Source organism: Hydra viridissima, unplaced genomic scaffold (genome assembly GCF_058129835.1).
Source record: "Hydra viridissima isolate aposymbiotic clone 2 unplaced genomic scaffold, HvirCarnegie_v1 scaffold_2, whole genome shotgun sequence".
Lineage (NCBI taxonomy): Eukaryota > Metazoa > Cnidaria > Hydrozoa > Anthoathecata > Hydridae > Hydra > Hydra viridissima.
This window is the reverse complement of record NW_028324301.1, coordinates 11838105-11857500: the sequence shown is the minus strand read 5'-3', so window position 1 is coordinate 11857500 and position 19396 is coordinate 11838105. Positions and strand designations below refer to the sequence as shown.

The window sequence follows — 19396 nt, the reverse complement described above, 5'->3', positions numbered from 1 at the left end:
TAAATAATAAATTTAAATTATTTATTCAATTTTTTTATAAATTTAAATTATTTATTCAAATTTAGATAAACTTAGTATTTGGAGTTATTTGTCAATAACTAATGATCAGACTATTTTAAACAAAAACGTTTTTAAGGGCTGAGAAGGTAAGTTTATTATCTTTGTTGTAATAGCTCTAAACTTAACTGTTTCAATATTTTCATTATATATCATTATCTGCTTTCAGGTAAAAGTTAGAAGTTTGCAGACTGGGACGCAAATCGATTTTCAACACATGACTTTCCGAGCATATTTGGTTTTCGATTGAAATGAGAATAAGCTAAACTTAAAGATGTGTTTAAAATTAACTATTTATTTCATATTTTATATTTTAAACGTTCGCTAAACGCAAGTTAAGCAATAATCTATAGATACAAATTTTTTATATATTCTGTTTTAAATAAAAAAAAATTATTGTGACTTTAATATTCATATTGTAATTGTAAATTGCAATCTTAAAATGATTTTTATTATAACTTCTGATTATTCTTTTTGTTCACCGAGCTTAAGCGTTGCCACGTATGGCCTAATGATTTACAGTTGGGGTAGTGTTTTTTTGGTGCAAGGAGAATTTTAGTATAATAAATTCGTATTTAATGGCTATATACCTATGCACAAAGTCAAAAGGTATTTGATGAGCCTTCCAGGCATCGGCAGGATTTGCCATTCTTTTATGAGTAAAAATTACGCTGAAAGATATACAAAATTTTATATGTATATCAATGCATTCAAATCTTAGTGAAAACTTATTATAGGTCCTATGCTATTCCGCTATCGCTTTATCATCGGTTAGCCGCTGACGGACCGTTGTTCAAAAGTTGTCGATTTGCCGCCATCGGTCCGCTGCCGAACCGCCTGTAGCTTTCCGCTAACGGACCGATGTAAATACGATATGCAAGCCTACGCGGCAACGCAGCGGGCGGCCGACGTCGGCACGGCATAAGTGCTGAGAGTGGTCCGTTGTCGGTCCACCTGCTTAATGTTTGCTGGGTATATATATATATATATATATATATATATATATATATATATATATATATATCTTTCAGCGCAATTTTTACTCATAAAAGAATGGCAAATCCTGCCGATGCCTGGAAGGCTCATCAAATACCTTTTGACTTTGTGCATAGGTATATAGCCATTAAATACGAATTTATTATACTAAAATTCTCCTTGCACCAAAAAAACACTACCCCAACTGTAAATCATTAGGCCATACGTGGCAACGCTTAAGCTCGGTGAACAAAAAGAATAATCAGAAGTTATAATAAAAATCATTTTAAGATTGCAATTTACAATTACAATATGAATATTAAAGTCACAATAATTTTTTTTTATTTAAAACAGAATATATAAAAAATTTGTATCTATAGATTATTGCTTAACTTGCGTTTAGCGAACGTTTAAAATATAAAATATGAAATAAATAGTTAATTTTAAACACATCTTTAAGTTTAGCTTATTCTCATTTCAATCGAAAACCAAATATGCTCGGAAAGTCATGTGTTGAAAATCGATTTGCGTCCCAGTCTGCAAACTTCTAACTTTTACCTGAAAGCAGATAATGATATATAATGAAAATATTGAAACAGTTAAGTTTAGAGCTATTACAACAAAGATAATAAACTTACCTTCTCAGCCCTTAAAAACGTTTTTGTTTAAAATAGTCTGATCATTAGTTATTGACAAATAACTCCAAATACTAAGTTTATCTAAATTTGAATAAATAATTTAAATTTATAAAAAAATTGAATAAATAATTTAAATTTATTATTTAAGCATAATTTAAAACATAAAAACAACAAAAACATTGCTTAATTATATTGCTACATTATCTTAACTAAGGAAACATCTTTAAAAAAAACTATATCAAAATAAAGTCATATTGTGTGCCTTTTTTTAAAAATAAAACTTCATATACAGTAACCTTAAATACTCTACCTGGTATACTGATTCCTACCAATACGCTTGAGGGGCTAATGAACAATAAAAAAAAATTGTTATTTCATTAAAAGAATTATCTTTAATTTTAATTTTAAGTTAACAAATAAAACAGTATTTAAAAATGATATACTTATATAAAATTGTGAAACCCACAGCAACTTAAGGGCAATGGTGAACCTTTTGCAAACCATAGGCCTAAGACACAAGTGCAGATCTGAAAAAGAAAAAATCAGAGACAGAACACATCAATAAAAATATAATTTGATGAACTAAAATATAGTTTGCACATTGAACATAGTGTTCACCATACAAACAAAAACATAGCACGATATAATATACTATGAAAATACCTTGAAAAAATATAAAGAAAGCCAAATAGTTGATTGAAACAAAATGGTTTAGTAAATAAGTATATAATTTTTTCAAACAGTAGACAGACTCCAGAACTTATATTTTGGATTTCTTTCAAAAAAAACATTGAAACAAATAACATTAAAATAATAAAATCTATCTTACTTCATTCACTGGTAACATTTAATATTACGATCAATTTAAATTCTTATTAACAATCTCATATACAAAAGGTTACAGTAAAAGGGAATGAATATGAAAAACATGGAAACAGTAACATTTATTGCACAAATACTTTACTCCAGTGAGTTTGAAAAATAAAATATTTAAAAATATATTAAATATTGTAAAATAAAGGTAACAAAATTGTAAATGAAGATGTTTATTTTATTTAAAAATGTTATTCATTTTCTGAACTAAAAAATGCCTCTTTATTTCATTGCATAGGAAAACTTGATGTAGGCATCAGTTTTTTCTTAGCCATTTTGTCCAAAAGCTCATTATTGAAACTTATATAAATTTATATAAATTGTTTTATTTACTAAAGCTGGTATATATTAAAAAATACATATAATATAAATCGCTGGGTATATTTGGACATTATAAAAAACAATTTGAAATTAGATGCTGCTAATTAAAGTTAGGAAATAATTGGATATTTCAACAGGATTGAGATCCAAAACACACTGCTTATGTTGTAAAATCATGGTTGCTCTACAATATTCCAAAACAACTGCATTCTCCTCCCCAATCACCAGACTTTAACCAAAGAGAGAATGTGGGATTATTTAGACAGACAAGTCAGGAAACATAGAATAACAAATGTTAATATGCTAAAAAATATCTTACTAGAAGAATGGAATAAATTCTGTCTTCTTATACCAAAAAATTAGTGTCATCGATGAACAGAAGATTAAAAGCTTGTGTAAATGTCAATGGATGCTCAACAAAATACTAAAGATTTTTTCATTTTCCATATTCTTGTTTTTTTTACAAGTTTTGTTTAATGTAGGAAAACTTTTGTGACATTATAAATTCAAAAATTAAACTTTTTCAGTTTTACAAATAAATATTTTTATTTAGTTAATTATTTTCTATTTCTTGTACGATATATTCTTTTATTTTCAATATAAAATTATTTTTTTGCATTTAAAATGGTTTTTATTAAGTGTTTGCTCTAAATTGTAAGGTGTACAAAAACTTTTGTGACTGACCTATATATATATATATATATATATATATATATATATATATATATATATATATATATATATATATATATATATATATATATATATATATATATATATATATATATAAATTAGTCTTTTTAATTTTGAGTCTTGTAAATATATATTGAATCTATATCTATACTTTATATCAATATCTAAACTTAATATTATAAAGTATAGCTATAAGTATAGCTATAAGATTATAACAATGTTAAAATCATTTAACTTTTAATATTTATAAGCAATAATTATAGCTATATTTTATAATATAAAGTATAGATATAGAATCAATATAAATCTGTATGTATATAATTTATATTTTAAGACTAAAAACTAATTTGATTTTTTTTTACACCTTATTTATTTAATACTTACTGTTTTACTTAGTATATAATTTTATCAGAGTTATAAATATCAAGTAAACTATTGTTAAAAAATAAATGTAATAACAATTTTGAGCATAAATTTAAACACTAATAAGTTATAATCAGTTAATTTTTTATAAAACAGTCACAATATAAACATCGATCAATCTAAGTCTCATTAAAAGCAGGCATTTCAATTGAAATGCCTGCTTTTGGTGTCATAACGACAGCCGCTATCCGAAAGCCAACTCTGGATTTGTATTGGCAAAACTGTAATGTATCGCCATGTGTTTACCGAAGCTGGCATGCCGATTTAAAAACGTATCCACAACGAAGCGTTTTGCCGTTTTTCAGCCAAAGGTGGTAAGCCAACACCAAATCGAGAAAACGGTCCACCATCGGTTAGCCAGCAGCGGCAATCTGCATTAGGCATCACAGTGGGCCAGCAGCGGCATACCGGCAGCGGCATACCGGTAGCGGCTTTACGCATCACGGTCTGCTGAAAGCATGTTTGCTGGGTATATATAATATATATATATATATATATATATATATATATATATATATATATATATATATATATAGTGGCGAGCAAAATAATAGGTGTGAATAATAAATTTCACTTAAATTGAAATTTTACAGTATATTTTATAAAGTGACATCTAGGAACTGATTGCTACACAAACTATGCTTATTTTATTATAACAGAGAGCAGTATATTTCCAATTTCTTACAAATTTATGAGGGGAATACCCTATTTGTATATTTAACCTACAAATTTGGTGGAGCAAAATAATAGGTGTGTGTTTATTTTAACCTGTTTGCTTCAGGATTAAAAACATTTTATTATTTTTATTTGTTGTTGATATAAAGGTAAGGTCAATATTTATGCAACTTATATAAAATAGTAACATATCATATTTGTATTAAATTAGAATTAGATATAAAATGGGACGAGGAAAACATTGCACAGCGATAGAAAGAAAACTTATTAGAAATTTAAGAAAACAAGGAAAAACTTACAAGGAAATTTCAGTTACGATGGGATGTTCTCAAAATAAAGTTACAAATGCCTTAAAACCAGAAAAATCACGTGAGAATAGAGGAAGACCACGCAAAACGTGTCAGCGTACGGATGATCACATTACAATTATTTCAAAAAAAGACCCATTCAAGCCAGCAACAAAAATTTTAAATGAAATTAATGAAAATATTAGTGTTTGGACAGTTAGAAGAAGGCTTTTAGAAAGTAAGTTGCCTGCTCGAACTCCGAGGAAAGTACCATTAATTGGTAGAAAGAACATTATGAAAAGAAAAATTTCTGCAAAAAATCATATCGCTTGGCGGGGACCAGATATGACCAAAAAATGGCGTAATATTTTGTGGAGTGATGAAACTAAGATTAATTTATTTAATTCTGATGGAAAACAGTATGTAAGAAGACCATCAAAGCAAGAACTTTCACCTCGCTTCACTGCGAAAACAGTGAAACACGGCGGAGGAAATATAATGGTGTGGGGTCGCTTTTCCTGGTACGGTGTGGGGCCACTTTTTTTAATCAAAGATATTATGACCCAATATACATATGTAGACATACTAAATAATGTCATGTTGGCATTTGCCGAAGAAAATATGCCGATAATTTGGCATTTCCAACAGGACTGCGACCCAAAACATACATCCAAAGCTGCGAAAGAGTGGCTTACGACCAATAATGTAAAATTTTTGGCCACCTCAGTCATCGGATCTAAATCCTATTGAAAATTTATGGAGGCAGTTAAAACTTAAAATTTCTGGACAAAATCCAAAATATAGAAATGAACTGTGGATGATGCTCCAGGAGGCTTGGTACAGCATTCCTGTAGAAGTTTGCAGAAAACTAGTGGATTATATGCCGTCAAGATGCACGGAAGTATTAAAAAATAAAGGGTATGCAACAAAATATTAATAATTTGCAACCCTATTGGCTTCCATTCTCAATTTTTAATTTACACCTATTATTTTGCTCGGTATGGAATTTTTTTTTTTTTAATTAAAATATATTATATATATTTAATAACTTAATTTTTATTAATTTCTGTTTATTTATGTAATAAAATAAAAGTTCTAACAAAAATTCAAATTTTTATTTTATTTGTTTCAAAGATATTCTCGTATTTGTTAATTTTTTGGTTCGCACCTATTACTTTGCTCGCCACTGTATATATATATATATATATATATATATATATATATATATATATATATATATATATATATATATATATATATATATATTGTCTATATAAGATAAATAAATTTACCAATTTGTTTGTAATCTCGAATCGTCTGAATCACTCTGTAGATCTGATGTAATTGTAGCTTTACTAAGTTCGGATCTGGCCTTTGCATATGAATCTATGAGAAAAGTTGTAGTAAACTTTAAACAAATAGTTGATTTTGAATACCCCTGCTGACATATTAATCATTCTTCCTATTAAACTCAGAAAAAGAAATCTAGAAACATAAAACAAGTAAACATAAAGTATTTAATATACAGGAAAGCAATACTATAATAAGCCAGTAATATACATTAGACATTTGTGCACAATACCCATTTAAGTTTGCATGCTTTTATCAAAATGTAAATGTAAATGATAAACACTTGCCTTTTGTCCCTAAAATTCGACGAGAATGTTTAGACCATTTTTCAGTTCGTATTTCACAATTTATTGCTGCTTTGTTTTTTCTTTCTTGACTGGTATATAAAGGCCAACAACACAACTCTCTGTTAATCAGCCAAGCTGCAGGCACAATTGCAATAGCATCATCCTCCTCCAGGAAGGCAACAATAGCATACTTTTTTATAGCCATCCTAGAAAGTGAATAACATTATAAAGTCACATTAACATAAAATTAGTTTTCTCATATTTTTGTAGTAAAATAATGTTAAAAATTCAATTTACACTTTTCAAACAAGAATATATATATATATATATATATATATATATATATATATATATATATATATATATATATATATATATATATAAACAGTTATTACTTACATTATATATATATATATAAACATATATATATATAAATATATATATATATATAAACATATATATATATAAACAGTTATTACGTTTTACAAAATAAAGGACTGCTCAGCTGTTTTGACAATATTTTGCACAATAACTATTTTGCCATTGTTCAAGCTAAAACAATTATCTCCATCTGCAACTTTTATGCACCAACGCTTGGTAAACAATTCCCTGTACTGAGCACATACTTTCAACAATTAGACGACTGGTCCGTTATAATGCTCTTTCTTGAAGTATGTATTAGTATGTTCACTTTTGTTTTGTTTTTTTAGTTCAATAACTCTCTTCTCATTTGCTGCAAAGGCAAGTGAGGCTGTCGCACAATTTTCTTTAATTGCGATAAATAGTTCTCAAATGGAAATGATGAAATATTGTCCAGAGGACCAAATGCTCTGGCATCATTTGACAAATGTACTAGCCCATGCATATTATATGTAATAATTTCTTTACCATTTAGCTCAGAGACATGTTCTACAAATAACAATAACAAACTATGCGCATATGAAGCATAGAAATTCACTTAGCAAGATGCTCATAGCGACAGATAAAAGCATAAAATTATTATAAAGTGGACGTGAAAGAATACCATCAAAGCAAACTATGGCTGTATAAAGCAACAGTTGCCTAAATTCTGTCGCTTTCCAACGTTCAAATTCATGTGCGAATTCCGACGGAATGTAAGATCTGTGTCAACCAATTTTTCTGATAGTTCTTTGACCATATGTGGGCCAAGTCTGGTGGCTAAAGGTCCTTTGAGCCACATAAAAACCATTTTCCTCATTACGCCAAGGCAAACTAAATGTATGTAATCTGCAGGTGCCTGTGATATCATGCCTAACGATGGGATAGCAACAAGTGGGCTTTCTCCAAGATGATGTTTCTGATCTTTCATTTCTAGAAATGACAAATCTGTTCTAAGGGCTGCTGCTGTTTCCGGAAATGTTACACGCCCAGCATAAACACCACGTTGTTCACACTTATCGCATCCATGATATGCACTATGACCCTTAATACATTTAATATAGGTACGTGCTGGGGCGTCACAAACCAGAGCAGAAATTTTTATTTTGTAACGCACACTATTAAATGTGATTCCTTTTTCCTGAAGCTCTTTGATTTCCTCAACAAAGTCTTTCAAAAATGCATTGATATCAGTCGGCTTGCTATTTCCACAGTATATTGCAACTGTAAACGGTTCCTTATTTGTTTGAACCATACCATCAAAATGTTCCATCAAACACAGAATTGGCCACAACTGTAAATTTGAACTTTTAAATAATGGCAACCCGTCAATGTTAAATTGTAACGTTATTACTTGATTCACTGTCATATGGTTAGCAACTAACTGTGACAATCTATTAACAACCCCTTGCCTTATGCCAAAATAACAATATGAACTGTCACGTACATCGTTCTTGTTGATTTCAGATTGCATTATTGTTTTGGGACTTTTTGGCAAATCAGGGAAATATTTTTGTAAAATGGTCAGCAAAGCAGCTAACGCAGTAAGTGTAATATTAAAAGAACATGACCATGATGCCAAATCTGTTACAAGTTCTTCCATCCTACTGAACTGAGAGCTTTCATCAGAATCAGAATCATTCATAATTGCATTTTCAAGTTCACCACTTTCATCAGGATTCGTAATCGTAATCCTGATGAAAGTGGTGAAGATGATGCAAAATTAGTCTCTGATGTCTCACTGCAACTGTTGAATAAAGGGTTGAATGAAGGAGTTTGGCTACTGATTTCAGTAAGAGGAACCATCAATGTTTCAGACAATTGAGGTGATAAACTTCCCATAGCCCATTCCTCTCTATCATCAATATTATGTGTTTCATTGTCAATTATTTCAGTTAAAATATGTTGCACTTCCTTTAGAATCTTTCTTCTCTTTGTCCAGTAACTCATTGCTATAACTATCAAAAAGTAGCAATATTTTCAGCAAGCAGCAAACAAAAGTAAAACACAAAATTATTTGTTTATGGTAATGGTTTACCTTAAGATTAATTGCTTGAATAATTTGTTACTAATTTGAATCCAAAAGATTCTATTTACCAGCCACTAACACAAGGACTACGAAAGCAATCAACCACTAAAAATTTACATGAAAAATAAACTTCTTTCTGTGTTCAACTATTATATATAATAGTTTTATTATGTATATGCAAACACAAACGGGCACACACAAAACAGTCTTATGTGCATGTAAGTTAATATGAGATGAGTTACATATATATATATATATATATATGAAGGGTGCAAGGGAAAAACAGGGAATGTCAATTTTTCGCAAATTGAGAAAACTAAAAATCAAGTTTTTAAGACTTCTGCTACCTGTCAGTGAAGCGTACAGTAGTTTTTTTTTGTTTGTCCGTAATCTGTATCCAGACAAGGTTTGAAATAAGTTTATATAAAAAGTTTTTGATGTATTATTTGGATTTTAGAGAGCGTTATGTCACCCATCTCCAAAATTGACATTCCCTGTTTTTGAGTTGCACAAAATTTTCTTCTCTAATAAGACTAAAGCATCTAGTGTGGATACTCATAAATGACAAAGAGACTTAACCAAACATGCAACATTGTCAGAAATAACAAGTATGCTACATTTACAAGCTACAATTATAAAAGAAAAAATACAAGGAAAAAGGGCAGCAAGGATAAGGAAAGAGGGCAGCAGCTATTCATAATTAATCTTCCTCTTCATCGTCAATGTCAGAGGCATTAATCTCATCATTGTTGGCGGTTGATTGTCCATGATGTGGAAGACTGCTATAGAAATCTTGTGCCTTCTGTGGGCAAAAATGCTTTAATTTTTGCAGGTTTTTGAACTTAGTGGCTGAAATAAGCAGAGGTAACCTGTTGGATGGTTGAAGGGCTGCCTGTAAAGTTCTTCTTTTACCAACAGGCTTTGACATGACAGCTGTGGTAAATAATCCATTCCAGCTTTCACAAAACTGCATCAGACAAGGGTGGTCTTGTGAGAAGATCAATTCACACAGAGGTTGTGTCTTGACTGGACAAGATGCTAAATAAAAGTTGGAAAAGTGATTTTCCACATTCAGTAGCATAGTGTTGGTTACTGTGACAACCTTGAAAGGGGATGGGTTTTTTCTTGCTTCCCTGAAATGCTGATTTTAATTATACGTTAAACAATACATCTAGTAGTAACTGATTACCACTCAAAAGGATTTGTCACAATACTTTAATATCACTGTATAATTGCTTTGTTTCATGGTGCCCCATGTCTCATGGTGCCCCACTCTCCCCTAGATAAATGTTTTTACTAATATATTATTGCTCTGCTCTTTAAGAACATTGAGCACTCTATTAAAAGAATACGCCAACATAGTTTATATATATATATATATATATATATATATATATATATATATATATATATATATATATATATATATATATATACACAGGGTGTCTGCCAAAATTTTAAGTTAGATTTCCCTGGCTTTTTCCTGATATTTACCTATTTATCCTTTAGAAAATTGCTCTTCAACTGCAAAAATATAAACAATAATACAACCCACATTAAATATATCAAAAGAAGTTCATAAAACTAGCTGCCAAATAAACTTTTAGATTACGTGTACTATATACAACTTATTTAAGTTATATAAGTTTGATAAAGAGTCATCTTTCCTGATTTTTCTAAAATTTAACCTAATTTCCCTGATAATCCCCTGATTTTTTTGAAGATATCCGAATTCCCTAACATTTCACTGATTTGGCAGACATCCTGAATATATTTATATGCAGATCTTGCTTATAAAGACCACTTAGCAACAATTCAACATAACATAACAAGAATTTAATTTGATCTAAAGTTATTAGTCACAACAACAAGGCTAAATAAAATTGACAAAATATGTATTATGAACTTAGCAATTAGTATGCAACATAACAATGTTTTGTTTCATATGCAATTTTATTATTAACAACAACATAAGTTATTTTTAACATATTTATCTTAAGGTGGTAGTACACCAATAAAAGTGAAAAAAAAAATTTTTTTTACTTTTATTATTTAACCAATATAATCATCGCAGATTTCGAATTTTTAGTTGATTTAACTAAATAAAAAAAGTTTCACATGTTAAATCTTGTTTATAATGTATCGGTATAAAATGTTTTTTTATTTTCCCTCTAGCAACGCTTTGTTTATTCCGTTGTTATGCGCTGCAGAAACAAATTTAACCCTAAAAAAGCCATAAAATATTAACCTTGTCAACTCTTTTAAGTGCAAAGTTGTAGACTGCAACGACTTCTTGCTAATTAGTTTAGTATAATGGCTTTATTGATGTAATTCGCTTCTTGTTTCAAGCTGCATTCAAACTTTATTATTTATGCTATAGTATATCTTTTATCTTTTTAAAATAAAAATAATATGGTTGGATCAAAGAGAAAACAATTATCAAACAGAATATACAATAATAAAAAAGCAAAATTTCGTGGAAACATATACAAAGATTCCTTCTTCAGAAACGAAAACTTTATCTTTTTTGAATCTGTTACACATTCTGCCTCTTCAAAAAAATTAAATATTGCTGATAGAGATTTTCAAAATTTTCAAAGTACAGACTTTACCTTTGTTATGAACTTTAGTCTATTGGAAAACGTTACATCGCTACTGAAAGGCCCGAATTTGTGTGAAGATAATGTTTATTTAATGTTTGATTCCTCCAAAAAGTACGGGTTAAGTATTGGTTTAAAAATATGTTGTAACAGTTGCAATTGGAAAACTGAGTTTTTTTCATCTTCTACATTTTGTAAAAAAAACTTAATCGAACAACAAGAGCCTAGTAAAAGCAAATGTAGTGGACAAAAACCATTTGATATTAACACACGTGTCATTGTGGCTTTTCGTGAAATGGGTAAAGGGTTATCATCATTAGAAAAATTTTGTGGAATGATGAATATGAAGCCACCTATGAACAAAAAATAGCTACAATAAAACTTTACATAACCTGTTAGATGTTTATCAAAATTTAGTTGACCAGAACATGAAAAATGCTGCTGATGAATTAATCTCTGCAGGCGAAACATCAAGAGACGTTATGTGTAGCTTAGATGGTTCATGGCAAAAGCGTGGTTTTACTTCAAATAACGGAGTTGTTTCTGCAATTTCAGTTGAAAGTGGCAAATGTATTGATTTTCAAATAGAAACAAAAACATGTAAATTATGTTCAATATGGAAGTTAAAAAAATACACATATCTAGTTGAATATGAAAAGTTCCAGTTGTCACATTGACAAAAGTGTAAAATTAGTCATACTGGATCATCATCAGCTATGGAATCAAGTGGTTTTTTAAAACTTTTTCATCGTTCTGAAAAGAAAAACAATTTAAGGTATACCACATATCTTGGTGACGGAGATAGTAGTTCTTATACCAGTGTTGTTGCTGCTAAACCTTATGGACATAATGTAGAAATTAAAAAAGCAGAGTGCATTGGTCATATTCAAAAACGAGTTGGCACGCGTTTAAGAAACTTAAAAAAAAACAGCATAGAAGTTTTATATGATGGTAAAAAACTAGGAGGAGCAGGTCGTTTGACAGAAAATGTTATTTACACATTGCAAAACTACTACAGCAAAGCAATCAGACAGAACATTGGTAATTTAAATGCAATGATAAAAAGTGTAGCAGCTGTTCTTTTTCACTGTTCTGAAAGTTATGACAGTGAAACACGCCATCAATTTTGTTTGCGCACCAAGGATTCTTGGTGCAAATTCCAGGCTGATAAAATAACTGGAAAAAAAACATACAAAGAAAATATTTGTATTCCTGCTGCTATTCGAGTTTTTATAAAAACCAATATTTATTGATCTTAGAATTGATATTCTTTTAGAAAAGTGTTTGCACGGTAAAACACAAAATCCTAATGAATCCTTGAATCAATTGATTTGGAAGCAGTGTCCCAAAGATATACTTGTTGAAAGAACTGCTTTATGTGTTGGAGTAGCATCAGTTGTTCTATACTTTAATAATGGACTGCAATTTTTAGAGATGTTATTTAATAAGCTTAAAAAAGCGGTAGGTTGCAATCTACATAACTTTTGTCTTATAAATGACTCAGCGCATTTCTAAAGCAGAAAAACAATGCACAAGTATAGTGAAATTAAGACGCAAGAAACTAAAAGCTATACAAAAAGGTTTTTGTGATCAAAACAAAACATTAGAAGGTGCAGTTTATGGAAGTGGGGAATTTTGAACAATTTTTTTATTTTTTTATTTTTAAATTGTGAGTGATTTTGTGTTCTCAAATAACACCAAAACTTCCAAATATGACTAAAATGCATATATTTTGACTTTTTTTGGTCAAAATCCAAAACTTTTAGTGTATGTTGTAATTGCATAAGTAAAGGATCTCAAGTCAAAATTTCAGTTCAAATTTATTTACGGTTGCTGAAAAAACTCTGTCGCCAGCTATTCATTTTTAGGCTCTTGTCTATCTATAATTATGCGCATAATTAATTTTATTAAATTTTAAAATTTTTACTTTTATTTTAATCATATAATATATGTTATGCACTATTAAAAATTGAAAAAAAAAGTTGAAATGCAGAATTTTTTTTTAATGGTATACTACCACCTTAACTAAAACTACTTGATTACTCGCAAACTTAATCAAGTTATGATCAAGGTTTTGTGTTTAAATAATCGCTATTAATAAATGTTTAAACAATCGCTATTATTTAAAATATTATAGAGTTTTATAAAAAACTTCAAATATTTAAAGAAACAACACCAAAAATTTATGCATTCGAAAAACGCAGATAGTCCAAAAATGTATCTGGCAAAAATGCAGATAGTCCAATTTTGTTTTACGCGGAGATAGCAGATAGTCCAATTTTGTTTTACGCGGAGATTGCAGTTAAGCCAATTTTGTTTTATACGGAGGAAGCAGATAAACCAAATTTGTTTTCTGCGAATAAGCAAATTGTAAGCATTTCTGTGCATTGTTGCCAATTTCGAAACATACCACCGAACTCCTTGAAGCCCTTGGCCATTTTTTTGTTCAGCCTGATAGGATACAGCAAATTATGTCCGAAGGATCCAAGAGGAGTCAGTGAGAGTCTCGAATTTGGCCACATTTAGCCCAAATTTTAACGTTTTAAATGGAATTGGACCAAAAAACGGGGATTTGTCGCCAATTGCGGTACTTGCCAGTCTCTCTGTTGGTTGTCTCTGTCATTTTTGTGCTCAGCTTGATAGGTAACAACAAAAAATTTCCAAAGACTCAAAGAAATCTCGGTGAAAGGCTCCAATTTGACGAAATAATCACAGAATTGACATTACAAGCAAATTGTAATCATTTCTGTGCATTTTTCGCCAATTTCGGTACTTACCACCGAACTCCTTAACGCTCTTGGCCATTTTTTTGCTCAGCGTGATAGGATACAGCAAAATATGACTGAAGGAACCAAGAGGAGTCGGCGAGAGTCTCGAATTTGACCTTATTTTGACCAAATTTTGAAGTTTTGTATGGAAATGGACCAAAAAACGGGCTTTTGTCGCCAATTGCGGTACTTGCCAGCCTCTCTGTTGGTTGTCTCTGTCATTTTTGTGCTCAGTCTGATAGGTTACAACAAAAAATGTCCAAAGACTCAAAGAAATCTTGGTGAAACGCTCCAATTTGACGAAATATTCACAGAAATGACATTACAAGCAAATTTTAAGCATTTCCGGGCATTTATTGCCAATATCGATACTTACCATCGAACTTCTTGATGCCCTTCGCCATTTTCTTGCTCAGCTTGATAGGGTACAGCAAAGTATGACCAAAATATCCAAGAGGAGTCGGTGAAAGTCTCGAAGTTGGCCACATTTGGCCCAAATTTTGACGTTTTGTATGGAAATGGACCAAAACACGGGGTTATGACGCAATTTGCGGTACTTGGCAGCCTCTCTGTTGGTTGTCTCTGTCATTATTGTGCTCAGTCTGATAGGTTACATTAAAAAATGTCCAAAGACTCAAAGAAATCTCGGTGAAAGGCTCCAATTTGACGAAATAATTTCAGAATTGACATTACGAGCAAATTGTAAGCATTTCTGTGCATTTGTCGACAATTACGGTATTTACCACCGAACTCCTTGATGCCCTTGACCATTGTTTTGCTCAGTCTGATGGGATACAGCAAAACATGACCGAGGGATCCAAGAGGATTCGGTGAGAGTCTCGAAGGTGGCCACATATGGCCCAAATTTTGACGTTTTGTATGGAAATGGACCAAAATTCGAGGTTTCGTCGCCAATTGCGGTACTTGCAAGCCTCTCTGTTGGTTGTCTCTGTAATTTTTTTGCTCAGCCTGATAGGTTAAAACAAAAAATGTCCAAAGACTCAAAGAAATATCGGTGAAAATCTCCAATTTGACGAAATAATCACGGAATTGACATTAAAAGCAAATTGTAAGCATTTCCGTGCATTTGTCGCCGAATTCGGTACTTACCACCGAACTCCTTGATGCCCTTTGCTATTTTTATGCTCAACCTGATAGGATACAGCAAAACATGACCGAGGGATCCAAGAGGAGTCGGTGAAAGTCTCGAAGTTGGCCACATTTGGAGTAAATTTTGACGTATTGTATGGAAATGGATCAAAAAACGGGGTTTTGACGCCAATTGCGGAACTTGCCAGCCTCTCTGTTGGTTGTCTCTTTTATTTTTGTGCTCAGCCTGATAGTTTACAACAAAAAATGTCCAAAGACTCAAACAAATCTTGGTGAAAGGCTCTAATTTTACGAAATAATCACAAAATTTATATTACAAGCAAATTGAAAGCATTTCTATGCATTTGTCGCAAATATCGGTACTTACCACCGAACTCCTTAATGCCCTTTGCTATTTTTATGCTCAACCTGATAGGATACAGCAAAACATGACCGAGGGATCCAAGAGGAGTCGGTAAAAGTCTCGAAGATGGCCACATTTGGAGTAAATTTTGACGTATTGTATGCAAATGGATCAAAAAACAGGGTTTTGACGCCAATTGCGGGACTTGCCAGATCTCTGTTGGTTGTCTCTATTATTTTTGTGCTCAGCCTAATAGTTTACAACAAAAAATGTCCAAAGACTCAAAGAAATCTTGGTGAAACGCTCCAATATGTCAAAATAATCACAGAATTGACATTACAAGCAAATTGTAATCATTTCTATGCATTTGTCGCCAATTACGGTACTTACCACCGAACTCCTTGATGCCCTTGGCCATTTTTTTGCTCAGCCTGATAGGATACAGCAAAATATGAGCGAAAGATCCAAGAGGAGTTGGTGAAAGTATGGAAATTAGCTATATTTGGACAAAATTTTGACCTTTTGTATGGAAATGGACCAAAAAACTGAGTTTCGTAGTCAATTGCGGTACTTGCCAGCCTCTCTGTTGGTTGTCTCTGCCATTTTTGTGGCCAGCCTGATACGTTACAACAAAAAATGTCCAAAGTGTCAAAGAAATCTAGGTGAAAGGCTCCAATTTGTCGAAATAATCACAGAATTGACATTACAAGCAAACTGTAATCATTTCTGTGCATTTGTCGACAATTACGGTACTTACCACCGAACTCCTTGATGACCTGGGCCATTTTTTTGCTCAATCTGATAGGATACAGCAAAATATGATTGAGTGATCCAAGAGGAGTTGGTGACAGTTTCGAAGGTGGCAACATTTGGCCCAAATTTTGACGTATTATATGGAAATGGATCAAAAAACGGGGTTTTGACGCCAATTGCGGAACTTGCCAGCCTCTCTGTTGGTTGTCTCTGTTATTTTTGTGCTCAGCCTGATAGTTTACAACAAAAAATGTCCAAAGACTCAAAGAAATCAAGGTGAAAGGCTCCAATTTGACGAAATAATCACAGAATTGACATTACAAGCAAATTGTAAGCATTTCTATGCATTTGTCGCCAATATCGGTACTTACCACCGAACTCCTTAATACCCTTTGCTATTTTTATGCTCAACCTGATAGGATACAGCAAAACATGACCGATGGATCCAAGAAAAGTTGGTAAAAGTCTCGAAGTTGGCCACATTTGGAGTAAATTTTGACGTATTGTATGCAAATGGATCAAAAAACAGGGTTTTGACGCCAATTGCAGGACTTGCCAGATCTCTGTTGGTTGTCTCTGTTATTTTTGTGCTCAGCCTAATAGTTTACAACAAAAAATGTCCAAAGAATCAAAAAAATCTTGGTGAATCGCTCCAATTTGTCAAAATAATCACAGAATTGACATTACGAGCAAATTGTAAGCATTTCTGTGCATTTGTCGCCAATTTCGGTACTTACCACCGAATACCATAACGCTCTTGGCCATTTTTTTTCTCAGCGTGATAAGATACAGCAAAATATGAGCGAAAGATCCAAGAGGAGTTGGTGAAAGTCTCGAAGTTGGCCACATTTGGCCCAAATTTTGACGTTTTGTATGGAAATGGACCAAAAAACGGGCTTTTGTCGCCAATTGCGGTACTTTCCAGCCTCTCTGTTGCTTGTCTCTGTCATTTTTGTGCTGAGCCTGATAGGTTACAACAAAAAATGTCAAAAGACTCAAAGAAATCTCGGTGAAAGGCTCCGATTTGACGAAATAATCACAGAATTGACATTACCAGCAAATTTTAAGCATTTCCGTGCTTTTGTCGCCAATATCGGTACTTACCACCGAACTCCTTGATGCCTTTGGCCATTTTTTTTCTCAGCCTGAGAGGATATAGCAAAATAGGACCGAGGGATCCATGAGGAGTTGGTGAAAGTCACGAAGTTGGCCACATTTGGCCCAAATTTTGACGTTTTGTATGGAAATGGACCAAAAAACGGGCTTTTGTCGCCAATTGCGGTACTTTCCAGCCTCTCTGTTGGTTGTCTCTGTCATTTTTGTGCTGAGCCTGATAGGTTACAACAAAAAATGTCCAAAGACTCAAAGAAATCTCGGTGAAAGGCTCCGATTTGACGAAATAATCACAGAATTGACATTACAAGCAAATTGTAAGCATTTCCGTGCATTTGTCGCCAATTTCGGTACTTACCACCGAACACCTTGATGCCCTTGGCCATTTTTTTGCTCAGAGTAATAGGAAACAGCAAAATATGACCGATGGATCCAAGAGGATTTTGTGAAAGTATCGAATTTGGGCATATTTTGCTCAAATTTTGACTTTTTGTATGGAAAGGGACCAAAAAACGGGGTTTCTACGCCAATTGCGGTACTTGCCAGCCTCTCTTTTGAATGTCTCTGTCATTTCTGTGCCCAGCCTGATAGATTACAACAAAAAATGTCCAAAGACTCAAAGAAATTTTGGTGAAAATCTCCAATTTGAAGAAATAATCACAGAATTGACATTACGAGCAAATTGTAAGCATTTGTGTGCAATTTTCGCCAATTTCGGTGCTTACCACCAAACTCCTTAACGCCCTTACCAATTTTTTTGCTCAGCGTAATAGGATACAGCAAAACATGACCAACGGATCCAAGAGGAGTCAGTGAATGTCTCGAAGGTCGCCACATTTGGCCCACATTTTGATATTTTGTAAGGATATTGACGAAAAAACGGGGTTTTGTCGCCATCTGCGGCACTTACCAGCCTCTCTGTTGGTTGTCTCTGTCGTTTTCGCGCTCAGCCTGATAGGTTACAACAAAAAATGTCCAAGGACTCAAAGAAATCTAGGTTAAACGCTCCAATTTTTCGAAATAATCACAGAATTGACATTTCAAGCTAATTGTAATCATTTCTGTGCATTTGTCGCCAATTACGGTACTTACCACCAAACTCCTTGATGCCCTTGGCCATTTTTTTGCTCAGCCTAACAGGATACAGCAAAAAATGACCGAGGGATCCAAGAGGAGTCGGTGAAAGTCTCGAAGTTAACCACATTTGGTACAAATTTTAACGTTTTGTATGGAAATGGATCAAAAAAAGGGGTTTTGACGCCAAATGCGGTACTTGCCAGCCTCTCTGTTGGTTGTCTCTGTTATTTTTGTGCTCAGTCTAATAGGTTACAACAAAAAATGTCCAAAGACTCAAAGAATTCTTGGTGAAAGGCTCCAATTTGACGAAATAATTTCAGAATTGACATTACGAGCAAATTGTAAGCTTTTCTGTGCATTTGTCGCCAATTTCGGTACTTACCACCAAACTCCTTGATGCCCTTTGCCATTTTCTTGCTCAGCCTGATAGTATACAGCAAAATATGACCGAGGGATCCAATAGGAGTTGGTGAAAGTCTCGAAGTTGGCCACATATGGCCCAAATTTTGTCGTTTTGTATGGTAAAGGACCAAAAAACGGGGTTATGACGCCAACTGCGGTACTTGCCAGCCTCTTTGTTGGTTGACTCTGTCATTTTTGTGCTCAGCCTGAAAGGTTACAACAA

General features: G+C 32.4%; 2 long non-coding RNA genes and 2 pseudogenes across 5 annotated transcripts in view; 2 read left to right on the top strand and 2 right to left on the bottom strand.

Annotated features, from left to right (window-relative positions):
- Positions 1-920, top strand: part of LOC149891932 (uncharacterized) — a 3350-nt gene extending 2430 nt beyond the window's left edge. Inside the window, exons 4-5 of one of the 2 annotated variants that reach the window (XR_016449462.1) lie at positions 66-146; positions 227-920. This is a non-coding gene — a long non-coding RNA (uncharacterized LOC149891932). The remainder of the gene's footprint in view (positions 1-65; positions 147-226) is intronic. The other variant, XR_016449461.1, reaches the window with a different exon arrangement.
- A 246-nt stretch (positions 921-1166) lies between these two features.
- Positions 1167-6324, bottom strand: LOC149891931 (uncharacterized). Of its 3 annotated transcripts, none has more exons than XR_016449457.1 (5): positions 6235-6324; positions 2114-2197; positions 1981-2015; positions 1671-1751; positions 1167-1590 (listed from the first exon to the last, which is right to left on the bottom strand). It is a non-coding gene; the product is annotated as an uncharacterized LOC149891931 (long non-coding RNA). The 3 variants fall into 3 exon arrangements; XR_016449458.1 differs by lacking the exon at positions 6235-6324 and adding an exon at positions 3184-3497; XR_016449459.1 differs by lacking the exon at positions 6235-6324 and adding an exon at positions 2334-2448.
- Positions 6325-7061: 737 nt separating this feature from the next.
- Positions 7062-8840, bottom strand: LOC149891930 (uncharacterized; annotated as a pseudogene).
- A 2846-nt stretch (positions 8841-11686) lies between these two features.
- LOC149891929 (uncharacterized) lies at positions 11687-13329 on the top strand (annotated as a pseudogene).
- Positions 13330-19396: the final 6067 nt, after the last annotated feature.